The following is an 8907-nucleotide window of genomic DNA, read 5'->3' on the forward strand; positions in this document are numbered from 1 at the left end:
GACTTTGCCTTCTTGCCTAGGTAAATGCCATTGTGAAATACTCTGCAGGCAGTGGGGTGTTTGCATAAGTTCTCTTCCTTTCACACTACCTGGATTGTTCTGGGAGGGGGTGGAGATGTATATGTAAATTATCTATACACATTCGTGAGCTCTGGAGTGACCTCACCAGTTTAGAAGTGGTAGATATGCAAATTGCAAGAGGAAAAACAGACGAATAAGCATCAATTGAAGACCTACTATGAACCAGGAACTTTCCCTTTAATGTATATCAGGTATAGGTTGGCAAATAACCTGCTTCCTTCACCCTGTCTCCACCAACCCCTAGGCCAGAACTCCCCAAAACAGGTGATCTGCCCAGCATTTGAAGCACAGTCTAGATTGTTGCTGACTTAATTGTGTCTTTCTTTCTCATACTACCCGCAAAAATGACGCTCTCAAATGTGGACACTGCTCTGTGGTGACAGACCACTGGTTGTCAAACATTTTAAAATAATATTTTCTTGGCCAGGCGCGGTCGCTCACGCCTGTAATCCCAGCACTTTGGGAGACCGAGATGAGTGGATCACCTCAAGTCGGAAGTTCGAGACCAGCCTGGCCAACATGGTGAAACCCCGTCTCTACTAAAAGTAAAAAAAATTAGCTGGGTATGGTGGGGAGCGCCTGTAATCCCAGCTACTCCGGAGGTTGAGGCAGGAGAATCGCTTGAACCTGGGAGGCAGAGGTTGCAATTAGCCGAGATTGCGCCACTGCACCCCAGCCTGGGTGACAAGAGCGAAACTCCGTCTCAAAATAATAATAATAAAGATAATGTTTTCTTAATATATGTAATATTTTTTAAAGCAAGTATTTACATATATTTTATTACATATCTTATGCAACATTGCCTAGTGTAGAAATAGTAAAAGGTTGAAATTTAAAAATGAACATTTTTTAAATCATGCTTTTTGGTGAAAGTTAATTGCTGTCATAACTGGAAAAGATGCTTGCCAAAGATAGGTAGATTCAAACAGAAGAAGTATGCCCTTGATTGCATTTATTAAATCATGATACTTATTTTCCAATCCCATTCATCAACAATGCAAAGACTTCTAATTGAAATTCAACTAGTAAATTTATATCTTAAGTCAATCCTTCTTGAATGATTGGAAGGTGTTACATTTTTATATTCTTAACAAATGGGTTCCAGCCATTAAGAAATTTCATTTAACTTTTAAAAATAGGTTTTCAAATTCTATTTCCTAATTTTTCAAAGTGTGCAAGGGTTTTGATAGGTGAAACCATTGTTTTTGGTAATTAAAAAAATCACAATATTGGAACCATTTCCAGTCATCCATCTTCAAAATACTTTTTCCTAAAGTATGTGTTTCTTTAGAAAAGCAGTGACTTCCTCGCTCATAGATAGACTGTCATCTTAACCTTGAAGGGACAGCTTGAAGGGACAGATTAAGCGGCGTTTTTGTTGTTGTTTGTTTTTGTTTTTGCAAGTAAGTGCTAGGTAGCATACTCTTGACAGCCATTTCTCATCATAGAACACTGAAATAAAAATGTGCATCTCCTCCATGTTCAGTATTTCATTTTAGGCTTTCCCCAGGAGATTGTCAATCTGCACAGCAAAGATTTTCGTGGTCATTCTCTGTCATTACAAAGAATTGTAAAGTTTGTAGCAGTTAACAGGCTTGTTTTTGTCTGGTGGATGACGTATATTATGAAGAAAATGAATGTCAGTGGTGATGTTACCTCTGGTTCTTGGAACCTCCTCATATACTGTGTGTGACAGATGACTTCTGACATAGTGACTGAGTGAGAATGCCAGGTCATTAGTATTAGTAAAACCTAATTATTTTTGCCATAATTAAATACTATTATACTATTATGAGTGCATTCTTTTTTTTTTTTTTTTTTTTTTTTGAGACAGGGTCTCACTCTGTCGCCGAGACTGGAGTGCAGTGGCACAATCTCGGCTCACTGCAAGCTCTGCCCCCCGGGTTCACACCATTCTCCTGCCTCAGCCTCTCCAGTAGCTGGGACTACAGGCGCCCGCCACCATGCCCGGCTAATTTTTTGTATGTTTAGTCGAGAAGGGGTTTCACTGTTGTTAGCCATGATGGTCTCGTGACCTCGTGATCCACCCGCCTTGGCCATGAGTGCATTCTTAAATACTTTCCTCATGCATCTCCTTGAACACTCCACTTTGAAGATTACGAGAATGGCTTTAGTAAGATAGAGTTCCCTGAAGTTAGTTGGCCATTTAAGTAAACTGCAAGTCTCAGGTCAAAAAACAAAATAGATTAGATTGTGTCCTAGAGAGACTGGGTTGTAGGAATCTGGAGGCAGCTGGTGATCAATGGAAAGAACACTACACTAGGAGTCCGGAGAACCAGATAACTTTGTGAACTGCCATCTGCAGTTTGTAAGGATTTAATATGAACAAGCCTGGGCTCTGTAAGCTATAGAGTGCTGGGCAGGAAAATCAGGATAAATCTTAGGGAGCGATACCTTAAAACAACCTTGTCCAACCTGGGGCCTGCAGGCCACATGTGGCCGAGGACAACTTTGAATGCAGCCCAACACAAATTCATAAACTTTCTTAAAACATTATGAGATTTTTTTAAAGCTCATTAGCTATTGTTAGTGTTAGTGTATTTTACGTGTGGCCCAAGACGATTCTTCTTCTTCCAGTGTGGCCCAGGGAAGCCAAAAGATTAGACACCTCTGCCTTAAATGAACATAGTCCTTTGAACTTTTTTCCCACAGAACTCTATCAATAGATGAATTCTTTTCTCTGCCCAACATCCTGGGGAATAGGTAGGGCACTAGTTGTTATGTCTATTTACATTAAGGTTAAGGAAACTATGGCACAGAGAAGTTTTAGGTGATTTGCATGAAATCCCATTAATTGATAGATCGAGGCTAGAATTCATACCTGATTATCTTTAAGTAGTGAGAAGCAAAGAAAAAGGTGGGTAGATGGGTATGGTCAGCTTTTATTTCTCGGAGAGATTCTAGAAACTGAATGCTTGATTGAATAGCTGACGGAGAGCAGTGATGAAAAACCTTGAATGGTTCACGATGTGAATTCTAGAGAAGCAACTTCTCATCCGTGAGCAGACATCAGCATCCCAGACTGGTGTTTCTTTTAAAGAGATGAACTCCAGGTTGCTGTCATTCTCCTTCTAGGGTGCTGTTAAGGGACAGACCTGGCAAAATAAAATCACCATTGGAGACATAGTGCCACTGTTTCATTGACGATCTTTCACTCCTCTTAAACCTTGATCAATTGGGAAGATGATGTGAGAGGCTTAATTAAGATATTGCTTACTCCTAAGGGTGAGAAAATTCTGTGGTTTTTTCATCAGCTGATTTTGATTTCTCTAGAATACTTCTGGGTAGCCAGAACAACCAGTCCTAAAATCTCTGTTACAGATGTCATTTCATTGTCACTCAGAATATTATGTTCATTTAACCTGTTGAATTCCCAATAAAATTTTAATATCAGGTAATAATCATACCCAAAACATATATAGTGCTTGCTATGTAAATACTGTTCCAAGCAAACTACAAGAATTACCTACTCGATTTTCTCAGCAACCTTTTGAAGTAGGTACTATTATAATATCAACCTTATTTTCAGATGGGGAAACAGCGGCCCAGAGAGGGAGAATACTTGCCCAGAGTCACAGAGCTGGAACCCAGGCAGTCTGGCTCCGGGGTCTGTGGTTGGCTTTCCTTTTATTACCTGTGCTGCTTCCTTGTCACAGGCACCATGCCAGGCCCTGGGGGAAAAGTGATAAAACCAAAGAATGATGAATTTGGCAGAACCTTCTCAGAAAGATGGGAGAGGTGCAGAGCTTTTTGAGGAGAAACTGGGGAGGGTGGAGTTAGAAGCAGAGTCCATTGGTTTAACTCTTCAACCCCCCAGAGAGTTCATTTTCCCATGGGGCAGTGGACCAGCAATTTTTCTCTTAGTTCTTTGTCTTCCCTCTCAATGTCCCTTGAGTTTTTTCCCCCAGAGATTTGGCCCTCATCTCTCTTGAGGATCTCAGGGAATTTATTGGAGAAGGAGCTTCTCACCTTTACTCGCAGTGAGAGGTCTGCATTGTTTTCAGGGTCACCTTCCAGGTGTGCCCTTCAGCTTCCCCAGCTTGCTACCTTTCTGTCTGTGGTTACCTTAGAAACCAGGCTCTCCCATCACACTCCAAGTAGCTGAGACAAATTGAATAACAGAAAAGGTGCCAAGATAAATTGTAAAGAAAAAAATGTGTGAAAGAGAACCAATTTTAGACTGAAGGCTAATATTTTGGGAAGTTGGATGTGGTGTGTGTGTGTGTGTGTGTGTGTGTGTGTGTGTGTGTTTTCTTCCAAATAAGACAAATTTCCCGGGATCAAATGTGAGAAACAAAAAAGGTGAGATACCAAGGGGAAGATAATAAAAAACTGCCCAAATCCTGCTTTTAAAACTGAAAAATATTGTGAGGTCAAGACAGGAGGATTGCTTGAGTTCCGGAGTTTGAGACCAGCCCGGGCTACATAGCAAGACCTCATCTCCACTAAAAATCAAAAACATTAGCTGGATGTGGTGGTCCATACCTGTAGTTCCAGCTACTCTGGAGGCTGAGGCCAGGAGGATCACTTGAGCTCAGGAGATCAAGGCTGCAGTGGGCTATGATCATGGCATTGCACTCCCACCTGAGTGACACAGTGAGACCCTGTCTCAAAAACAAAACGAAAAAACAAAACTGAAAAATATCCTTTTAAAAGTTAAAAGAAATTTATTGACATGCAGTAAATTACACATATTTAAAACGTATAGTTTGATAAGTTTTGACACACACACACATGAAACTATCAGCACAATCAAGATAATGAACATTATGCTGAAGAGTTTACTGTTGCTTCTTTCTGATTATTTCTTCCCAACCCTTCCCACTGGACAGCCTTCCCTATTCTGGTCCCCAGGAAATCACGGATATACTTTTTGTTTCTATAGATTAGCTTCCATCTTCTAGAATTTTATATAAATGAAATCATATAGTATGTATCTTTTTTGATGACTTGTACTCAGCATAATTATTTGCAGATTCATCTGTGTTGTTGCCTTTATTTATTGCTGAATGGCATTTTTCATGTTTCAATTTCTGATTACTTACTACTGGTACATAGAAACACAGTTATTTTTGTATATTGATCTTGTATCTTGCAATCTTGTAAACCTATTTATTAGTTCTAGTGGGTATTTTGTAAATTCCATCAAATTATCTGAGTAGATTGTTATATTATCTGAGAATAATAACAGTTTTATTCCTTTCTTTCTAATCTGCACTCCCTTTATTTCTTTTTCTTGTCTTATTGCACTAGCTAGAACATCTAATGCAATGTTAATAGAACTACTAAGATAAGACATCCCTGCCTTGTTTCTCATCTTAGGGGGAAAGCAATTGTTTTTTCACAATTAAATATGATATTATCTTTAGATTTTTCTTAGATTCTTTCTGTCAGGTTGTGGAAGTTCTCTCCTGTTCCTAGTGTGCTGGGAGCTTTCAAAGAATAGTTGTGTTTTAATGTACAACATGAGGACTATAGTTGAAATTGTATTATATTAAGAAATTTTGTTAAATAAGTAGATTTTAGCTACTCTTGTCATACAAAAAAAGTATGTGAGATGATTAATATGGTAACTTCCTTCACTATAGTAACCATTTTACTCTCAATATGTATCCCATAACATCATGTTATAAACCTCAAATATACACAATAACATTTGTTTTTTCTAAAAAAAGAATAGATGTATTTTATCAAATTCTTTGTTCTGCGTTAGTTGACTTGACATGATTATATGGTTTTTCTTCTTTAGCCTGTTGATATGGTGAATTTTCAGTGTTGAACCAGGCTTGAATTTCTGGGATAAATTCTACCTGGTCATGATGTATTAATCTTATTATACATTGTTGGATTTGATTTGCTAAAAATTTGTTAACGATTTTGCATATGTGCTCATGATACTCATGATAGATACTAGTCTGTAGCTTTTCTTTCCTTTTTTTTTTTTGAGACGGAGTCTCGCTTTTGTTGCCCAGGCTGGAGTGCAGGGGTGTGATCTCAGTTCACTGCAACCGCTGCCTCCTGGATTCAAGCGATTCTCCTGCTCCAGCCTCCCAAGTAGCTGGGATTACAGGTGCATGCAACCATGCCTGGCTAATTTTTGTATTTTTAGTAGTGTTGGGGTTTCACCATGTTGGCTAGTCTGGTCTCGAACTCCTGACCTCAGGTGATCTGCCAACCTCGGCCTCCCAAAGTGTTGGGATTACAGGCATGAGCCACCATACCGAGCTGCTTTTCTTTTCTTATAATGTTTTTGTCCAGTTTCAGAATAATGCTGGCCTCATAGAATGAGTTGGGAAGAATTATCTCTTCTTCAATGTTCTAGAAGACTTTGTGTGGAATTGGCATTATTCCTTCTTTAAATGTTTCGTAGAATACCCCAGTGAAACCATTTGGATCTGGAGTTTCCTTTGCATAGGAAAGTTTTAACTAAAATTTCAATCTTCTTAATAGATATAAGAATATAATAGATATAAGAAATAAGTCTGTTTGTGTTATCTATTTTGTCTTGAGAGAGCTTTGATAGATTCAGTCTTGCAAAGAATTTGTCCATTTCATCTAAGTTGTTGAATATCTCAGTATACAGCTGTTTATAATATTCCTTTACTATGTTGTTAATATGTATAAAATCTGATCTCTTCCTTTATTCCTGATATTTGTAATTTTTTCCCTAGTCTGACTACAGGTTTATAAATTGTATTGATCTTCTCAAGTACCTTTTGGTTTCACTGATTTTTTTCCTAATTTTTTCTGTTTCATTAATTTCTGCACTGGTCTTTATTTTTTCCCGTCTTCCGCTTACTTCGGATTTCATTTTGCTTTTTTTCCCCTAGTTTAAAGCTGAGGTTATTGATTTGAGTTTTTTTCTAATATAGTCACTTTTACATTAAAAATACCTCTCTAAGTACTGTCTTACCTACATCCCACAAATTTTGCTATGTTCTGTGTTCATTTTCATTCAGTTTAAACTCATGGGCCAGGTGCAGTGGCTTACATCGGTAATCCTAGCACTTTGGGAGGCCAAGGCAGGAGGATTGCTTGAGGCTAGGAGTTCTACAACAACCTGGCCAACATGACGAGACTCTGTCTCTATTTTAAGAAAAGAAAAAAGAAAGATAAAAAAGACCTCATGGATTATTTAGAAGTGAATTACTAAGTTTTTAAATATTTCGGGATTTTTCCAGATATTTTTCTGTTATTAATTGCTAAGTTAATTATATTGTGGTTAGAGAACATACTTTGTATGACTTGAATCCTTTTAAATTTATTGAGACTTGTTTTATGGCACCGAATCTGGTCTAACTTGGTAAATATTCCATGCATTCTTCTACTGTTGGGTGGAGCGCTCTAATAAATGTCAGTTAGGACAGTTTGGTTAGTAGTGGTGTTCAAGCCTTTATGGCCTTACTGATTTTCTCTCTATTTGTTTGATGAATTAGAGGGTGAGAGAGAGAGAAAGAGAGAGAGAGAGAGAGAGAATGAGCTATTTAGCTATAATTATGGATTTGTCTATTCTTCTTTCAGTTCTATCTATTTTTGTTGCATGTATTTTTAAGCTATGTTAGTAGGTGCCTACATGGTTAGGATTATTACATCTTCTTCATGAATTGACTCCTATATCATTATGAAATGACTCTCCTTAGCCCTGATAATATTCTTTGCTCTGAAATGTACTCTCTGATATTAATAAAGCCACTCCAACTTTATTTATTTATTTGTTTATTTTTTTATTTATTTTGGGGATGGAGTCTCACTCTGTCGCCCAGGCTGGAGTACAGTGGCGTGATACCAGCTCACTGCAACCTCTGCCTCCCAGGTTCAAGCAATTCTCCTGCCTCAGCCTCCAGAGTAGCTGGGATTACAGGCATGTGTCACCACACCTGGCTAATTTTTGTATTTTCAGTAGAGACGGGGTTTCACCATGTTGGCCAGGCTGGTCTCAAACTCCTGACCTCAGGTGATCCGCCTGCCTCACCTCCCAAAGTGCTGGGATTACAGATATGAGCAACCACTCCTGGCCATTTATTTTTTTGAGGCGGAGTCTCCCTCTGTTGCCCAGGCTGGAATGCAGTGGCGTGATCTTGGCTCCCTGCAACCGCTGCCTCCTAGATTCAAGCGATTCTCCTGCCTCAGCCTCCCAACTAACTGGGATTACCGGCATGCACCACCACACCTGGCTAATATTTGTATTTTTTAGTAGAGATGAGGTTTCACCATGTTGCCCAGGCTGGTCTCAAACTCCTGACCTCAAGTGATCTGCCTACCTCAGCCTCCCAAAGTGCTGGGATTACAGGCGTGAGCCACCACACCCAGCCCCACTCCAACTTTCTTAAAATTAGAGTTAGCATAGTATATCTTTTTCCACTCTTACTTGTAACTAATTTGTGTCTTTACATTTAAAGTGGGTTTATTTATTTCTTTTTTCTCTTCTGATGCAAGGGAACTATTGATAAAGTGGACGATATGGTTTGGCTCTGTGTCCCCACCCAAACCCAAATCACATCTTGAATTGTAATCCCCACATGTCGGCCGAGGGGCCTGGTGAGAGGTGACTGAATCTTGGGGGCTGATTTCCCCCTTGCCGTTCTCATGATAGTGAGTGAGTTCTCATGAGATCTGATGGTTTAAAAGTGTGTGGCAGTTCCCCCCTCGCTGTCTCTCTCTCTCCTGCTCCACCATGGTAAGACTTGCTTGCTTCCCCTTTGCTTTCTGCCATGACTGTAAGTTTCCTAAGGCCACCTAGTCATGCTTTTTGTTAAGCCTGAGGAACTGCGTCTCAATTAAACTTTTCTTTATAAATTACCTAGT

The sequence above is a fragment of the Symphalangus syndactylus genome, chromosome 12, assembly GCF_028878055.3.
Source record: "Symphalangus syndactylus isolate Jambi chromosome 12, NHGRI_mSymSyn1-v2.1_pri, whole genome shotgun sequence".
In the NCBI taxonomy this organism is placed as follows: Eukaryota; Metazoa; Chordata; class Mammalia; order Primates; family Hylobatidae; genus Symphalangus; species Symphalangus syndactylus.